Here is a 20,310-nt window from a genome sequence, read left to right on the forward strand (position 1 = left end):
AAATCTATCAAAGTAAAACCTGTTCAAAGCTAAAAACAGAACGAAATATTAAAAGCCAACCAGAGGAATAAGAAATATTTTCTTCAAATGAGTAAAAAATAAAGGTGGCAGCTGATTCAACAGAAAACAAACAAAGTAGAAGCTGGAGTAGTATGTGCCATGAGTTAAAAGAAATAACTGTCTAACATTGGCCATCAGCAGACCCCACTTAAGGAATTAATGAAGTTCCTCAGAGAGAAAAAGAATGATTACAAATAGAAGCACAGAAATGCAAAAGGTAGGAAGAACAACAGAAAATGGCCTTTTTCTAGTTAGTGAAACAAATTGTGTAAAACAATAGTAATACATATTACAGAACTTAAAATATACATGAAATCCACAGTCACAGGGGGGCCATCAGGTGAAATATTGGGGATCAACAGAGGTGAGGCTTAGAACCTCACCCCCCTATTTTGAGAGAAATCTTCTGCATACATGGATGTTTTGTTGCCCTTGTCTAGCTTGGATTAATACTTAGTCTATAGGCACACACCCGATCATCTACATTTGCTTTCTTACAGCAGTAAACTATGTTTTCTACCTTTATCTTGCATCTACCTACCACTTCAGCATTTTATTAAAAATAATAATAATAATAAGGGAGAAATGTGGGATTCACATATAAATCAAGTATAAAAATCAAATGAATATTCATATTTGACCTGATTGTTTATAATTCATAATGTGTGATCAAAACCGAAAGTTTCTGTGACGACTGCCCTTGTACTGTTCACTATGTAAGAACTTATTCACTATGTAAGAATTTGTTCACCATGTAAGAACTTGTTTGTTGTGCTTCAGAAGATCCGAGACTGATGAGAATTAGACTTGGGGTGGATTAATGATTGTGCATTGAGTCCCCTGTACAGAATTTTATTGTTGCTAACTGTTAACAACTATTTGATCAATAAATATGAGAGATGCCCTCTCAAAAAAAAATATATACATGGAATCAAAATGTATCAATAAAAGCATGTAAGTTGAAAGGGGCTAGGGTAAATGGGGTTAATATATCAAACTTTATGTATTGTCTGCAAAGTAGTACTACTTTGTCAGGTTTTAACAAATCAAGACTATATGCTGTAATCTGGAAGGTAAACACCAAAAGAATAGTAAAAGAAGGAATAGCTTGAAAACTGAAGTGGAGAGATGAAATAGAAATTAAAAAATAAATCCATGAGTATGCAAGAAAGGTAAGGAAAAATAGATAAGATGGAACAGAAAGACTGTAAATTTAAACCCAGATATATCTGTAATCACATTCATTTTGAACTGAGTTTTCCAATTAAAAGACAAATATGATCAGACTGAATGAAAAAAAATGGAACCATTTTTATGAAGCTTACAAGAGAAAGACCTTAAATATAAGGATAGAAAGGTTTGAAAATAAAAGGAAAAATTGCTCCCCTAGACATTTATCTAAGAAAAATGAAAATGTCGTCACAAAAACCTTTGCACAAAAATGTCTACAGGTGCTTTTTACATAATAGCCCAAGCCAGAAAGAGTTCAGAAACCCATCAGTAGGAGAATCAATAAAGAACTATATACACATAACAGTATCTTCTCGGCTATGAAAAGGACCAAACACTGATGCATGTAAACCAAAAAAAATGAATGAATCTGTAAAACATTATGTTAAGCAAACTAGACATGAAAGAACAAAGGAAAAATAAATACATAATAATTTCAGTAGATGCAAAAACACAGTAAAATTCAACACCAACCACATTCTATTAATATTTTCAATATGGATTTTAAAAAATTATTTTGGTTTTACTGTTCTATATGAGCCCTAAGCACAATGACAATGATAGGTCTGTGGTGGGGCTCAAGAATTTACATTTCTAACAAGTTCTCAAGTAATGTTACTGATCTGGTGACCACACTTTGAGAACCACTGTGCTCATGTTTGTTAGAAAAAGCGTAAAACCTAAATGTGATTTATTCCCATCAGGAGGTTTAAACATTTTAACAGTAAGGTAGTAACAAAGGGACACTTGGTAGAAAATATGCCAGGAAGCTGCTCAGGCTGAGAGTGGGGGTGAGGTTGAAGGGAATTGGTAAGGACCTGGCTATACCTGTTTGAGTTTTTTAAACCTACCAATGAAATAAAGACAAATGTAAGAGAAGGCTCAATATGGATATAATTGGCTTAGGCGACGTCTGGGAAAGAATGTGAACCCTGTAGTATTCAGCCAATGAGGAAGCAGGGGAGGGACTTGCATACTAGGGAATAAATTACCTGGCGCCAACAGCCTCAGGTGCGCCTGCCCACCAGCCATCTGGTCTTATAAGTCCGTCCTTAAAGCCTCACTCACTGTTCTCTTTGTCTCCGTGTCCACTTACTGAGTTTGGACCAGTAAGTGTGTTTCTCACATGTTGAATCAAAATTACCTTTGATTTACTCACCCCCAGGTGGTGTGTGGCAGTCTGCAAAGTGATTTCTTTCTAAGCTCCCAAAGGGTTAATGGGGCTGTGCCCTCTCCATTCCCCGCTCCTCACTGGCCATCCCCTTCTTCCCAGTACCTCTTGGGGCTGGAGACGCTGGGTTGTGTTAGTAGTGATGGTTTTGTTTTCTTCTTTTCTTATCAATCTGTGGCTTCTGCAAGTGTTGCTAAAGCCGAAAGAGCTTGGCCTTGGGTTTTCCTTCTTTTTCTCTTATATCATATCCTCCTCCTTCCCCACTCCAACTAATAAGAAAGCATTGGTGGCAGATGACATGCAAGGGAGAAAGAGATTAGCTTACTGATAAGGAACATAAATTAGTTTTTTAAAACCTTGTACTCATCTTAATAATAAAAATCATTTAAGGCATGTTAATAAAAATCAATAAGGCAATATTGAGGGTCTGAAAATCCTTCTCATTTTAAACGGATCTGAACAATTCTCAAGGTTGAAAAACATGAAGGAATAAAAGGAAGACCAAACTTAGAATAAGCAATATCCATCAGGGATACACGGACCCAGGGCCAGTGCCAGGCACTGAGCTGAATGGCTCCACACAGTTCCACAGAGCTTAGGAAACAGAGAACAAGTGCAGAAGTCTGCACCCTGCAGACTTGGGGACTGTCACTAGCTAACATGTGAAGCAAACCCCAGACAGTGGGCATCTGTTGAATATAATAAATGGGGCTCCCTTAGAGAACCAGTGTCCAGGAGAGGGGGTAGGAGAATGTGCAGTGCCTGCGGACCCCTGAGAAAGAGCAGCAGGTAGCAGCTGAGCTGTTCAGGGAATTCAGATGGCACTGTCCCTCTATTACGGCCAGGGTGTACACTGACACCACCAACCCATTCTGACTCCAGTCCCCTCTGGGAAGGGCTGAGCACATCCCACCTGTGGGAGACGAGCACTGCAGACAGCTGCAACAGGGCTCAGACGAGGATGCAGGTTGCTATGGGAAGCAGAGGGCCAAGAACTGATATCAACTCTTCCCTCTCACATTCCAGACCAGGAAACGGAGCTCTGTCCCTGAGAAATGAGGTGTGAACTCACATGCCTCCTCGATCGTCTTGGGAAAGTGGCAGCTCCCCACTCCCGCCGTGTCATCATTTACTGCAGTTACTAATCTCTTCCCTGTCTATGGCACAGGGCTGCCATTCGAATCCAAATGCAATGACACAGGAGAGATCGTTCATTAACCTAATATACAAATGTAAGATGTGAGATGCTGGAAATGATCGTGCCTGTACTGTATACCAGCTCTAATCTTTTGGCTTAAATAAATACTAGAGCTGAAAAATCAGAACACTCGGGGCTTTTCATCTGAATCCCACATCAGTGCCTCCGGTGAGGCCTCCTACAGTCTTGCATTCAGCTTCCTCTTGAGTCAGATCCATCACAAATTATTTCCTCTTTTGAAAAGAGAGAACAGGATAATAATAGTGCTTTGGATTTAGGCATAGAAACCTGCTCATATTTCGTGTTTGGAGAGGGGTGGGGACAACATAGTCCCCTGGGCTTTTGGTTGAACAGTGTGTGTGGCTATTCGCATAGGGTAAGATGCTAAGATAGGAGTAATGGTTAGCCGATAGAGGAAAGCATTTGTGGGAGTTACTGTGCTTTAAATTAATCCATCATCCCTGCACAAGGAAAGAGTTATAGGCATGTAAACACAGTGCCTGGTGTTTGGCCCTGGCTCCCAGTCTTAAAACTGGGCAGACTCCCTGTCCACCAAGTCACTGGGCTCAGCAAAAGCGATATTTCACTGATCTCTGAAAATGTTCTGGATTTTATCATTTCATTTCTGCCCCTGCTGCTCATCTTTCTTCCTGTGTTTGTCTGGCTCTTGACCTTTGGGCTTTGTTACCTGTCTTTTTCTCTGCCCACACTTGTTTAACTTGATGGCAGATAGGCTTCACCGGCGATTTTCATTTTTCCTACTCTCCTTCCAGCCATGTGCTCTTTCTAGCTCTGGCACCTGGGATGCAGCCATGGCATTAGCTATTGCTGCAAGAAGTATGTGTAGTCTATACAGTGGGACTGAGTACTACCCTGCAGGACCATTGAGTCTAAGGTAAAAATGAATGGATCACGCCATAAGAAGAAAGCTGCCAACATATCATATATCAAACAAGAATTGTGATAGAGAGTTCTGTTCACTCATTTGCCCACTGCTTACATCTCACTCCTCTTCAACCCCACAGTTACTGTTCACCAACTCACAGACTGTGAAGAGCTGTTCCCAGTCTGGGTTCTCAGAGGAACTGGAGGAATTCCAGGAAGTGTCAACATTCAACGTTTCAAAAATCCTAACAAGAATTGAACATTTTTCCAAAATAAGTCTGCTCAGGCAAACTGGAACTCAAGTTTATTTGGTAATGATAGGGGAGATGGTAGTTAATGAGCAGTTACAGGGTTAATACATAAAATGGAAAAATGAGTAAGTTACACTTAGTAAATACTATTTGAGAACCAAAATATTTCAAAATATGAGACCATGACAATTATGGTGGGAAGTTCTTTGGAATGAAAAGACAGTAATCTGCTGACTCAGTATCAAAAGCAATGTAGATGTTTGGGTCTCCCAGGCACAGCCACCAGACTACTCTGGCCTTTTATGTGACCAATGGCTAAAGAAATCTTTGGGGAACCTCTCATCCAGTGGCCGTCATGGGGCTGTGAGCATTTTGTAAATCCCTACCAAAAGCATTTTCGTCACCATGAAAGAAATCTACACAAATTCTCTTTGCATTCCAACAAGGTACCAAAAAAAGACTTCCCTCAAACAGCAGGGTTGATTAATTTTCAAATAACGAACGCATTTATTTCTAATGTATCTATCATTTCTTTCCAAGTTTTAAGAAAGAACAAATCTGTAGATTTACAATTTCTTACCCATGAATGGTGCTTGCTAATTTACAAGATCTGTTCACATAAATAGTTTTATTTGAAATCACTGCCATGTGGTAGCTCAGTTTTATTAAGTCCATTCTGGAGATAAGGATATTGAAGTTGTGAGCAGCAAAGCAGCTGGTTATCCCAAGTAGGCACATAACTATTTCTTTCCTATTAAGCATGAGCTATTTTTAGCTTAAGGGCACTGTGGACTTTTGCTTCTGAAAGTAAATCTGCGCATTTCAGAATGATTTAAAGCTCTAGTGATTTTATTCAAATAGCCAGAAGGATATTTACTAAATATGACTCAAACCAATAAACAAGGAAGTAAAGAAAACTCTTAAGCACCTAAGGCTTTTCAAAAGATAGGAGGCAACTTTTTATTTCAGCATTTTCTAAACTATACCTCAGGAACATTAGTGTCTCAAGTGATATTAACATGTATTCTAGAGAAAAAGAAGGGTTTTGAGGTGGAATAAGTTTTGAAAACCCTGCTTACCATATCTTTTTATTAAAGGTTCATGCTTTAAAAACTCTGAGTGCTTCTTCAGTAAAGATATCCATTCAACTTTATCAACATTTCCCAAACTTACATAACTGTGGAAAGACTTGTCATGAAATTACTGTTACCAAAATGTGGTACTTGGGTAACCCAGCAGAAGGGTCGAGCCTACTGGTTCAGCCATATACAAAGAGCACACTGATTTGCCTTAGATTCGCCATAAAGAACAGAGCTAGGAGGAGAAATTCGTGGCGGTGATATTTTCCTATGGCAACCCTAGCAAAGTAATACAATTGCTATCTCTAACATGTCTAGATTACAGTGATTTCCAGTCATTAGAGAGGGCGCAACCTATTTGAAGAAAGTATAGTGGGAGGCTTTCTGCTAGCATGGCTATGTTGGAGGTGCTCAAGACTACCCCCCAGGTTTTATGATTCACTAGGAAGAGTCACAGGACTCAGCATATGGTTGTGTTCTCACTGAAGATCTATTGCAGTGAAAGGATACAAAATAAAGTCAGGAAAGGGAAAGACGCATAGGGTTCAGTACAGAGGAAACCAGGAATAAGCTTCCAAGAGTCCTCTCCCAGTGGAGTTACACAGGATGCACTTAAATCCCCCAGCAGTGAGTTATAACAACACCTGTGAAATGTTGTCTACACAGGAAGCTAATTAGAGAAACATTGCTCAGAGTTTTTATTGTAGGCTGATCATATAGGCTCTCTCTGCCTAGGGTGGACCAATATTCTAGACTCCCAGAAGGAAAGCAGGTGTTCATAAACTGCATTGCTTATGCAAATAGTTTTAGGCACAGAGAACAGTCTCATCAGTCCCAGGAATTGTGGGTAGCCCCTGAACACCAGACAAAGGCCAATCTTGTAAACGGGACTTTGTAAGGATGGCAGCCTCAGGCTTGATATGTTATCTCCTTTCTGCACAATGGTAGATGATTAAAACAACTTAAAGTCTGAATACTTTGAAAGGACATCATGGGTCTGAAACTATAAGAAGGAATTTGCAGGGACTGAAAATCGGTCTGGAATCATCTGGATGGTAAGGAAGAAAGAGAGGCAACTTTTGTGCTGACGGTTTCTCCTGGACCTAGAAGAATGAGAGCTTTCACCCTGGCTACTATATAGAATGCAGAGAACAGGAAATAAAATCCAGGGTCCACTCAGGATAGACTGTCTAGAAGAATATGGTTGTAAAAGTTAGCACCTGAAAAGACTACATCTTCTTTGTAAGACAAATGAGAAAAAAACCTGTTGAACATAAGGAAACTGCCAGAAAATTGCTAGTCTCTACCTTAGCACTGGGTGGAAAGGAAAAAATTCCTCTTAGAATTTGAAACCGCAAGCCAGAACTCATGCATATTTGTGGCCCAAATTAATGTGATATACACAACCCCAAGTATATAATTGTATTAAGAGTTGGTACAGATTGATGGTGGTGCCAGGAAGTAGCTAAAAAATAAATTAAGTTCTCTCTGGAGAAAACTGATTTCTGTCCAGTCTTCAAATATCCCCAGGTAAGTTTGAAGGAAAATGAGCAAATTGTAGCCGAATACCACAAAAGACACACAAAAATAAAGCATTACATGAATGTCAGCAGATGAAATAATAATTGAATAAGACTAACAAATATTTTAGATATTGAATTATCAGACACAGAATAAGTTCTATATTTAAAGGAAAAAATTTTGAAATATGAATAAGGTATAAAATGCTTAAAATATGACTAAGAATAATTGGAAGAGAGCTAAATAGAACTTTTAGAAATGAAAAACATAATTGAAATTAAAACCTCCACAGAAAATAGACCAGCCAAATGGAAAATAGTGAATGGAAAGACAGATACAAAGAAAATATTCAAATGCAACACTGGAAAACAAATGTTTGGAAAATATATATAGAGGAAAATGTATAGCATTAAATGTGTGTGTGTGTGTGTGTGTATATATATATATATATATGTAGTTATATATTCATTGAATGGATATATATATATACTGCATATAGCACTGTATATATATAAATATATTAATGTGTGTGTATGTTTGTATATATATGTATATTAGAAAAGAAGACATTTACAATAATAAATAGTGAGATAAAATAAATTTTTCTAAACTCTCAATGATGCAACCATCCTAGAAGAAAAATTTGATTATATGTGCTTTTCTCTCTATAGAAAATAATATTGCAAAATCATTTTTATATGAACATATTATTAAAGAATATACTTCCAAAAATGTAGAAATTATTGTAGAGACATATCATCTAATTAATCCAAATGTCCAGTTATTATGATATACATGTTGTTTTTCAGTTTATAATTTGTTGTGATTTATGAATAAATATTGAATTGCCTACTAATTTTGCAGTCATGATTTTGTATTGTTTTTCTTGAAGAGTTCCTCTCCACTCATATAAACTTCATGCTCTTCAAATTTTGAGTCCACCCTTGACTAACACAAGAGTTCCTGTGTAGAAATTATACATACCTCTGTCTGACATTAGTGGTCATATTGATGTGTGACCACCAGGAGAAAAGTGGAGCAAGCAGTCTCAAGAAACTAGATAGTGTAGAATAAACACCTTGGTGAATTTACTATATTCTAGCCTCTGACTCTCAGTCCTATAGGCTCAAACTTGATTTTGTTAGTACATCTTGAACAGATCTCTCTCAGATTCATTTTATATTAGCTAAGCTCATGAGACTGATGTATACAATTAAAATGGTAATTCTTTAATTTATAGTCATAGGAATCAGAAATACATGAAATACATCTGTTTAGTATATTTTTTGTAGAAAATTGCATGAGAAGCCAACATATTAATTTATGATGAGAAACATTTGATAGGAGGGCTAGAAATACTTGAAACTGTAAGGGCATGTTCTTTCTCTGAAGGCAGACTTGCATGGAAAACCAAATTCTAATCAGAAGTACACTTGATCAGCATGAAATTAAAAAGAGCTAAAAATTTTGAATATTTAATAATATCAGACTAAAACTCTTCTTTGAATATTTTTGTCATTGGGATTTGTATATTCTAAGACTATTTGCCTGCAAACCCCTATGTCCATTTCCAATTCAGGGATAGCCAGCTCTGTTGGTGGGATTGGAACTACCGAATCATTGCCTTATTGTTGAGGCTACTTCTTCCATCAATAATGCTTAGATGTGACTTTCTTTTTCTCTAAGGTTATATAGCTGGTCTTTTTCAGTTGACAAATACCATCATCTCTAAGATGATGACACATCTATGGTCAGATTTACTATACATCTTAATGTTTTACTCTCAGAAAAGCATATTTTGCTCAAGTGTGCTAGAACTGTATCTCTAGAAAATATTACAGCATTATTTATTATCATGGAGTTGAAAAATGGCTTAGTGTATGACAGTAGGACATGACCAAGAATGTTCTGGCTTACCTCATCAATACTACCATACATTCAGTAAGAGTTAACATGGTGAAACTATATTGCCAAACTAGAATGTTTATATTAAATGTTAAGTAAAAAAAAGGCATGATGCATATACCTAATTTAAAAAAAAACTTAGGTAAGCTTTAGAATTAGAATTGCAAATGGACAAGAAATAAAAGGAAATATTTTCTTCTTTTATTGAGTTCTATTAATATGGTTATAATTCTATTTTTCTATCTATGCATCCAAAGCATTTTATAAAGTATCTACTTCTTTATTTGATATGAAACAATAATTATCTAAATTTCAACATAATGAAACATAATGAAGTAGAGGAGAATTAAAGATGGTGGCATGAGAAGTGAGACAGAAACCTCCTCCCAAAACCATATATAATATGAAAATATAGCAAATATAATTAATCCTGAAAGAGTGACAGGAAAGAAGACTGTGTCAGACTGCCTACACCTGGGGAAAAGAGAAGGCCTCACAGAAAAGGGTAAAGTAGCAAAGCCATAATCTGGCAGGAACAAAGCCTTTCCCTCACCACAGCTCACTGGGAGGAGGAATAGAAACAGAGTGGGGAGGGCATGGAGGCCTTAGGACTGCTGAACACCCAGCCCTGGAGATCTGATCTGGGAGCAAGACCATACATTACATGGTGCTCTGGAGATTAGTGGGGTTGGAAAGCCAAGACAGGCAGAATACTTGGAGAGACTGAGATTTCAGCTGCTTGTGGAGAACAGGTACCCACAACTGGCCACTCTGGGACAAAAGAAACGTGGGCAATCTGACAGACTTCCCAACAACAAGAGGGCTGCTAAAGGGGTAAGGATTGCACAGAGCTTGCTGCTCAGGAGAAAGGACAGGTGGACAAAATCACCCTGGCACACTCAGCCCAGGAGATTGGGAACTTTCAGGAGCTTCAAGCACTATATCCTCCTGGCTGGCAATACATCCCTGAGGCTCCCCACTGCAATATGCAGCCTGCCACTCCTTCCTCCAAGCCAGTACTGGCTCACAAACCTGCTGCCCCACCATTGCGCCAGGCCAGCCAGAGGGTGGCCCCACCTATGGCAGCTACAGGAGCATTGAATAGAGGTTCCTCCCTGTGCACTTGGCCCTAGCAGTGGAGGCAGGCACTGCAGCCAGGAAACAGGAAAGAGTTCTTTCCTCCCAGCAGGCACCAATGCTGTTCACCTGCAAATCCCACAATTACTCCAGATGATGAGAGTAGAGCTTCTGAGCACTAGAGGCCACCACCTACACTAAGTTATTATTCCATATTATTCATACAAATATGAAATGTCAAAAGAACCTGGTACAAACCAAAATCCCACAAACAGCAGAAAGAGGGCCAAGTAAAACTGAAATCACCAGTCTCTCTGATAAATTCAAAATAAAAATCATAAATGTCCTCATGGAGCTACAGAAAAATATTCAAAACCTCAGGGAGGACTTCAAGAAAGAGACAGAAACTTTGAAAAAAATAGTATCCAAAGAGAAACATACAATAGAGGGACTTAAAAACAGATTTGATGAGGTAGAGGGATGGTAAATGAAATAGAAATTAGAGAAAAGGAATACAGAGAAGCTGAGGCAGAGAGAGATAAAAGGATCTCTAAGAATGAAAAAATATTAAGAGAACTGTGTGACCAATCCAAACAGAACAATATTCACATTATATGGGTACCAGAAGAAGAAGAGACAAGTAAAGGAACAGAAAGTGTCCTTGAGGAAATAATTGCTGAAAAATTCCCCAATCCAGGGAAGGAAATAGTCTCTCAGGCCATGGAAGTGCACAGATCTCTCAACACAAGGGACCCAAGGAAGACAACACCAAGACATATAATAATTAAAATGGCAAAGATCAAGGATAAGGATGGAGTATTCAAAGCAGCCAGAGAGAGAAAAAAGCTCACATATAAACGAAAGCCCAACAGGCAATCATCAGACTTTTCAGCAGAAACCTTACAGGCCAGAAGGGAGTGGCATGATGTGTTTGATGCAATGAAGCAGAAGGGCCTCAAACAAAGAATATGCTGGCTGGCAAGATTATCATTTAAATTTGAAGGAGGGATTAAACAATTTCCAGATAAGCAAAATTGAGGGAATTTACATCCGACAAACCATCTCTATAGTGTATTTTGGAGGGACTGCTAGAGATGGAAGTGTTCCTAAGGCTAAATAGCTATCACCAGAAAAAAAAAGAACCATAGTAAGGGAAGTAGACCAATTTAGTACTAAGAAAATGAAAATTAAATCAACTACCCCCAAAGTCAGTCAAAGGATACACAAAGAGTACAGAATATGACACCTAATATATAAAAAATGGAGGAGGAAGAAAAAGAAGGGAGGAAAAAAATGAACCTTTATATTGCATTTGAAATAGCATGCTCAGTGAATTAAGTTAGATTGTTACATAGTAAATAAGCTACCCTTGAACCTTTGGTATCCATGAATCTAAAGCCTGCAATGGCAATAAGTATACTTCTATAGATAATTACCCAAAATGTAAATGGATTCAAAGCACCAAACCAAAGACACAGAGTCACTGAATGGGTTAAAAAACAAGAGCCATCTATATGTTTCCTACAAGAGATTCACTTCAAACCCAAAGACATACAGAGTCTAAAAGTGAAGGGATGGAAAAAGATATTTCATCCAACTAATAGGGAGAAAAAAGCAGGAGTTACAGTACTTGTATCTCACAAAGTAGACTTTAAAACAAAGTAACAAGAGATAAGAAGGACATTACACAATGACAAATGTGCCAGTCCAGCAAGAGGGTATAACCATTATAAGTATCTATGCACCCAACATAGGAGCACTTACATATGTGAAAAAAATAATAACAGAATTAAAGGGGGAAATAGAATGCAATGCATTCATTTTAGGAGACTTCAACACACTATTCACTCCAAAGGACAGATCAACCAGACAGAAAATAAGTAAGCAGACAAAGGCACTGAACAACACACTATAACAGATGGACCTAACAGACATCTACAGAGCACTCCACTCAAAAGCAGCAAGATACACATTCTTCTCAAGTACACATGGAAGATTTTCAAGAATAGATCATATACTAGGCCACAAAACAGCCTCAGTAAATTCAGAATGATTGAAATTGTACCAACCAGCTTCTTAGACCACAAAGGTATGAAATTAGAAATAAATTATGCAAAGAAAAAAAGGCTCACAAACACATGGAGGCTTAACAACATGCTCCTAAATAATCGTTGGATCAGTGACCAAATAAAAACAGAGATCAAGCAATATATGGAGACAAATGAAAACAGTAATTCAACACCACAAAATCTGTGGGATGCAGCAAAGGCCGTGCTAAGAGGGAAGTATACTGCAATACAGGCCTACCTCAGGAAAGAAGAACATTCTCAAATGAATAGGCTAAACTCACAATTAATGAAACTAGAAAAAGAAGAACAAATGAGGCCGAAAGCCAGTAAATGGAGGGACATAATAAAGATTAGAGCAGAAATAAATAAAGCAGAGAAGAATAAAACAATAGAAAGAATCAATGAAATCAGTAGCTGGTTCTTTGAGAAAATAAACAAAATAGAAAAGCCCCTAGCCAGACTTATCAAGAAAAAAAGAGAGTCTACACACATAAACAGAATAAGAAATGAGAAAGGAAAATCACTACAGATACCACAGAAATACCAAGAATTATTAGAGAATACTATGAAAAATTATATGCTACCAAACTCGATAACCTAGAAGAAATGGACAACTTTCTAGAAAAATACAACCTTCCAAGGCTGACACAGAAAGAAACAGAAAATCTGAACAGACCAATTGCCAGCAACAAAATTGAATTGGTAATCAAAAAACTACCTAAGAACAAAACCCTTAGACCAGATGGCTTCATCACTCAATTTTATCAAACATTTAGTGAGGACCTAATACCCATCTTCTTTAAAGTTTTCCAAAAAGTAGAAGAGGAGGGAATATTCCCAAAATCATTCTATGAGGCCAACATCACTCTAATATCAAAACCAGGCAAAGATACCACAAAAAAGAAAATAACACATCAATATCCCTGATGAACATAGATGCAAAAATCCTCAACAAAATATTCGCAAACCAAATTCAAAAATACATCAAAAAGATCATCCATCATGATCAAGTAGGATTTATTCTGGGATGCAAGGATGGTACAACATTCGAAAATCCATCAACATCATCCACCACATCAACAAAAAGGACATATATCAGATGATCATCTCCAAAGATGCTGAAAAAGCATTCGACAAAATTCAACATCCATTCATGATAAAAACTCTCAACAAAATGAGTATAGAGGGCAAGTACCTCAACATAATAAAGGCCATATATGACAAACCCACAGCCAACATCATACTTAACATCAAGAAGCTGAAAGCTTTTCTTCTAACATTAGACTATTCATTTGGGAAAAAGACAAGGATGCTCACTCTCCCCACTTAGTCAACATAGTACTGGAGGTCCTAGCCATGGCAATCAGACAATGCAAAGAAATAAAAGGCATCCAGATTGGTAAGGAAGAAGTTAATCTGTCACTGTTTGCAGATGACATGGTACTGTACATAAAAAACCCTAAGGAATCTACCCCAAAACCACAAGAACTAATAACTGAATTCATTAAAGTTGCAGGATACAAAATTAATATACAGAAATCTGTTGCATTCCTATATACTAATGATGAACTAACATAAAGAGAAATCAGGAAAACAATTCTATTCACAATTGCATCAAAAAGAATAAAATACCTAGGAATAAACCTAACCAAGGAAGTGAAAGACCTATACCCTGAAAATTACAAGACATTCATGAGAGAAATTAAAGAAGATACCAATAAATGGAAATACATCCCATGCTCATTAATAGGAAGAATTAATATGGTCAAAATGGCTATCCTGCCTAAAGCAATCTACAGATTCAATGAAATCCCTATCAAAATACCAATAGCATTCTTCAATGAACTAGAACAAATTCATACAGAACCATAAAAGACCCCAAATAGCCAAAGCAATTCTGAGGAGGAAGAATAAAGCTGGGGTGATTATGCTCCCTGACTTCAAGCTCTACTACAAAGCCACAGTAATCTAGACAATTTGGTACTGGCACAAGAACAGACCCATAGATCAATGAAACAGAATAGAGAGCCCACATGTAAACCCAAGCATATCTGGTCAATTAATAAAAGATAAAGGACAATGGGAAAATGACAGCCTCTTCAACAACGGTATTGGCAAAACTGGACAGCTACATGCAAGATAATGAAACTGTATTATTGTCTACCTCTATACACAAAAGTAAACTTGAAATGGATCAAACACCTGAATGTAAGTCATGAAACCATAAAACTTTTAGAAGAAAACATAGGCAAAAATCTCTTGAATATAAACACGAGCAACTTTTTTATGAACATGTTTCCTTGGGCAAAGAAAACAAAAGCAAAAATGAACAAGTGGAACTACATCAAACTAAAAGGCTTCTGTACAGCAAAAGACACCATCAGTAGAACAAAAAGACATCTATAGCATGGGAAAATATATTCATAAATGATATATCCAATGAGGGGTTAACATCCAAAATATATAAAGAACTCACATACCTCAACACCCAAAAAGCAAATAACCCGATTAAAAAATGGGTGGAGGGTATGTACAGAAACTTCTCCAAAGAAGAAATTCAGAGAGCCAACAGGCACATGAAAAGATCTTCCACATCGCTAATCATTGCAAACCACACCAGTTAGGATGGACAACATCCAAAAGACAAGAAACAACAAATGCTGGTGAGGATGTGGAGAAAGGGGAACACTCCAACACTGTTGGTGGGAATGTAAATTAGTTGAACCATTGTGGAAAGCAATATGGAGGTTCCTCAAAAAACTAAAAATAGAAATACCATTTGACACAGTAATTGCGCTTGTAGGAATTTACCCTAAGAAAACAAGATCCCTGATTCAAAAAGACATATGCACCCCTATGTTTATTGCAGCATTATTTACAATAGCCGAGATATGGAAGTAACCTAAGTGTCCCTCAGATGAATGGATAAAGATGTGGTACACAATGGAATTTTATTTGCCGTAAGAGGAAAATAAATCCTACCATTTGCAACAACACAGATGGAGCTAGAGGGTATTATGCTCAGTGAAATAAGCCAGGTGGAGAAAGACAAGTACCAAATGATTTCACTCATTTGTGGCATACAACAACAAAGTAAAATTGAAGGAACAAAACAGCAGCAGACTCACAGATTCCAAGAAGGGACTAGGGGTTACCAAAGGACAGAGGTGGGGGAGGAGGCATAGGGAGTGGGGGAGAGAAGGACCGAGGGGCATTATGATTGGCACACATGGTGTCAGGGGTTTCACAGGGAAGACAGTGTAGCACAGAGAAGACAAGTAGTGACTCTGTGGCATCTCACTGGGCTGAGGGACAGTGACTTCAATGGGGCATGGGGGGGACTTGATAATATGGGTGAATGCAGTAACCACAATGTTCTTCATGTGAAACCTTCATAAGAGTGTATATCAATGATACCTTAATAAAAAAAAAAAAGAAATGAAACAAGCTTCAAATTGTCCCAAATGTTTGGAAACTAGGTTTTCATTGATATCCATGAATTTGGATATTTGTTAATTAAATAATTTTAGTGAAGACCAACCATGGGTCCAGTACAGTTCAAAATACTTACGTATTGCAGGTGAAAGAATGGATATTCTACAAAAGCAGAAAAAGGCAGATTTATGTAGTCCCAGAGGCAACTGATTGGAATAGGCATAAAATTGCCAGAGGTGGGTAAAAAATATGAAGGGCTTTGAAATGTGGCCATCAAGTGGTTAAAGTTCATTATTGCATTGGAAGATGTTCCAGGAAGTTTGATTTGGAATTAATGGAAAACCCAAGCCCTAAAGGCCAAAAATAAGAGTTTTGACTCAATATAATTCTTCCAAACTTTGGGAGACTGTGGTCTAATTACAAAGAACCTGAGTTAACAAAATGATTGATTTGTTAAAATAAACCCATTAAATACACATTCAGGTCAACTTTAACCAACAGTTAATAAGAAAATGTGGAGGTTTCAGTCTGATTGATTATTGGGGAACCAATTTACTGATCCTAAAATACTACCTCCCTATCCCCAAATCCAATCAATCATAGGTTCTATACATCCTGCTTCTTAAGCATGCCTGGAATCTGTTTTGATCCATGCCCACAGCCACCACCATCTTTTACCAGCACTACCGCATCAGCCTCCTGCCTAGAGTCCCTGACTTGTTTTTGTACTCAGTTCTCCTCCACCTAGTTTATAATTATAGAGTACTTTTTCTAAAACACACCAGTTATGATAAGGAAAGCTGTGAACAGCAAGACTTAGATGGCCTTTTGTGAACTGGCATCTCCTACTTCTCCCACCCTTTTTACATCCATGGCTGTGTCATGCTCATTCTCCCCTTTGGGTCTTTGCACTGTTGCTCTTCGCTGGCCTGGTACATGATGGTGCTTTCATCTTTCTACAATACCTGGCTGTCCCTATGGCTCAGCATCAATTACACAGTATATTAATAATCTCTTCATTCTCCTAAGCTCCTCCTAGACTATAAAGCTGGCCAGGATCACAGCTATCTCAGTATCCCCTAAATCAACAATGTACCTCTCTACTGAGACCAGGAGCTCAGTATATATTTGTTGAGTGAGTGAATGAATGAAATGATTTAATATAGTGTGTTTCCAGTATGTAGAAAAAAGGAATTACCATTTTCTGGGCATTTATTTTGCACTGTATCTTCTACCAGGGATCTTGCAGACATTGTATTATTTATTAACCCTGAATACTATACTGTGTGATGATGATAATATTTACCATTTATTGAACACCTACAATGTGCTGGGGCCTGTCTTGTATGTCCTTAAACATTGTCTTACAGCAGCCTTCATTTTCCCCCTTTTTCAAAAGGCAAAATTGAGGTGCAGACAGGATCCTTTAACAAATATTTACACACAGTTGTCTGAAGTTACAAAGCTGGATTCTCCTGCTGCTCCCACACCCCTCCCTGTCCACATGTTAACCATGCCATGCTTACGCCTTTACCTTCTCTCCTTGACCCTCCAGGACTGCAGTGGTCCCTTTCACATTCTGCTTAGAGACCAGCTAATGCTGAGAGAATCCTGGACTCAGAGGGGACCCGAGCTGGAAAGGATCTGGGAGATCAGTTAAACCAACCCTCTCCTAACAGAGGTGAGAAGGCTGAAGCCAGAATAGCAAAGTAATTTTCTCAAAGCCTCAGAGTTCCCTCTGAGTTGACCAAGGAATGGTCTTGCTACCCACACCTGTTATTTGTTAGGGGGACATGTTTAAGCTTTCAGTAAAAATACTGCCAGTAGCTAATATTTCCATAATATTTACATGATCTTCAAATTTTAATTGCATGAAATTTTTATCAGGAGGTTATTAAAAATGTGATTCCTAAGTTTGAGAATGTGGCCAAGGAATGTGTTGTTTGAACGAGCGCTCTGTTGCCCCTGACGCAGCTGGCGCAAGGACAGCAGTCTGGGAAGCGCGGCTTTAACCACCCCCTCCGGCTTGGGCTCTGCTGCACTTAGTAAAATCAGTTAGCTGCTGTTTCCTGGCCAGGCTGTGGCCCTCTGGGAGGCAGACCTTGTGTTTCCCTCGGTCTCAGTGTTCTATACCCTGACCCTGAAGTCTGGGCAGATGCTCCTGGCCAGTCCTGGGTGGGCCTCATGGGTCAGGAGTTCTGACACCAGGTGGAAACAAAGGCCATCTTTGGGCTGAGGACGGATCTGGCTTAGAAAGAAACAGAGAGTTCAGTTCCAGGGGTTAGGTGAAGCTGGAGGAGGAAGATGGAGCAGCAGGTGAGGGCCAGAGGCTGCTTAGAGCAGGGCTGAGAATGATGTGGTTAAGAGAGATGGGTGCTCGAGGTCAAGGAGGGTGGTGAATAAAGTAAGGGTGGCAGACTGTGTCTCACTGGAAACCCATGTTGTGTGTCTGATAGAAGGAAGAAGAGAAAGTGAAGGCATGGGCCTGTGTTCCTATGGGTCTCTGGTGCCCACCGCAGGTCCCAGACCACACACAGTGGCCCCATGACTGTGCTCAATCCCTCAGGGCAGCTCGCCCAAGGGCCTGCACATGCCAGACCTTCAATCTGTTCATTCTGTTCCGTTCCTTCTCTCTCTCTTTTCTTCAGTAATAGTAGCAGGAGTTATGAACCAAAGAAAACAAGGAGTAGTGAGGAGGATCAACAGGTAACCGGGATTAGATATGCAGAGAGAAAAAGTTGGCAGAGGATCCATTTGAAAGAGGTTCTGCCCCCCTTGGCCCTGGAAATAGGAAATAGAAACACACCAGAGCATTCTGACTGCATCCAGCCAGGGGCTTTCTTAGTCCTGGGGAAGTTTTGGAGCTCCTTGTCTCCCGCTGGCAAGAACAGAAATCAGATCATCCCTCCATTCGGTAAGGTGTGCTGTGACCCTGGAGTGCACAGCCGCTGGGGGGAGGGGGGGGAGACGGACCATAAATAATCTGGTGACAGGGGCCCCATGCCGTCTGTCTGTTTGCTCTCCCCAGCCACCAGACAGACAGCTGGGCTGCGCCGGTCTCCCCAGTGGCTCCTCCGCCCTCTGCCTGGCTCTGGCTAGAAGGAAAGCAGCACAGCATCAAGCACACGCAGGCCCGTGGCATCGCCGCCCTGGTGAGCGCTGTTCCTGCTGGGCTCACGCCAGGAGCCCTCCTCATCCTTGCCTGGAGTGTGCTTGTCGCCTAGCTACAGTGCTTACAGGACAGGAGGTGGCTGCCCCCGCGGGCACGGAGTGTATGAAACATCAGGTGCTCACCAGGGCTCTGAGAGAGCTCTCTCCTTTAAAGTGGGATGAGGCAGAGCACGAAATGCATCCATCCTTCAGGGGCCTTGACTGCCTACCAATGCACTCAGATTGGCTGGGAGCAACTGAGGTCTGGACCCAAGGGTCATTCATTCATGCAAATGCCAGAATCTCCTGGGTTTATATACTAGGTACTCAATGTTGGTTAAAAATAAAAGTTGATGAAAACAATGAGATGACAGGAAGAAATGCATTCTGAAGACTAGCATTACTTTCCTAGTAATCATCCCAAATAGCCAAAATCCTGAGAGCTAACACCATGTGAGGCACTGTGCTAATAATCTTTTTGCTTGAATTATCTTATAATTCACCATGAGGAAACACTTTAGGTAACTTCCTCATATTTCTTGTCTACAGTTAAACAGATAATAACTAAAATCTAGAATTTGAACCCAAGCAGTCCCATGGCAAAGCCCTCCTCTCAGAGGTGCTGCATAAAACCATCCCAGTCACATCCCAGGCCCCCCAGCTTAATACTTGAATAAATAAATAGAAGTTCAGATGTTATCCCATTTCAAAATTTTGTTTCTCAGGGGTTATGTGTATGAATCAAAGCTGTTTTTCAGAAGTTTTCCTGCCAAAGAAAAATGGCCTCTCTAAAATTCTCATTGGAATTATGTCTGAATTCATGGATATGGTTGACAAGCTAGAGTAGAAAACTAGCTAAACGTTTAGGAGAAGGTAGGAGAAGAAGGTACAGAAGTTGCAACTGAGCTCTAAAGAACAGCTGTTTGGAACTTGCAACTTTAAAAAACAAAAGTTGGAGGTGTCATGCAGGGGTGGGGGAGGGATTCAGTCCACATTCTAGATTTATTAGTTGTATAAATAGAGTGCTTCCTTTGCCAGAGAAGATATGGTCTTAGGGTCACCTCTCCTGTTAACACTGCCCTGAGAGGACAGGGTTTTCCTTCTGTGTCTTTCTTTACAGAAGTGAAAGAGGGGAGAAGGGCAAAGATGACATTTATTTTAAAAGCTCATGCAAACAAAAATACCTCAGTAGCAAAATTCCACCTTCCACCCCCTCAGCACTCTATGTCTAGTTTTTATCGGACTAATTTAACTCATAAAAGGCCAAGTTACATCCTGC

The sequence above is a fragment of the Manis javanica genome, chromosome 4 (genome assembly GCF_040802235.1).
Source record: "Manis javanica isolate MJ-LG chromosome 4, MJ_LKY, whole genome shotgun sequence".
In the NCBI taxonomy this organism is placed as follows: Eukaryota; Metazoa; Chordata; class Mammalia; order Pholidota; family Manidae; genus Manis; species Manis javanica.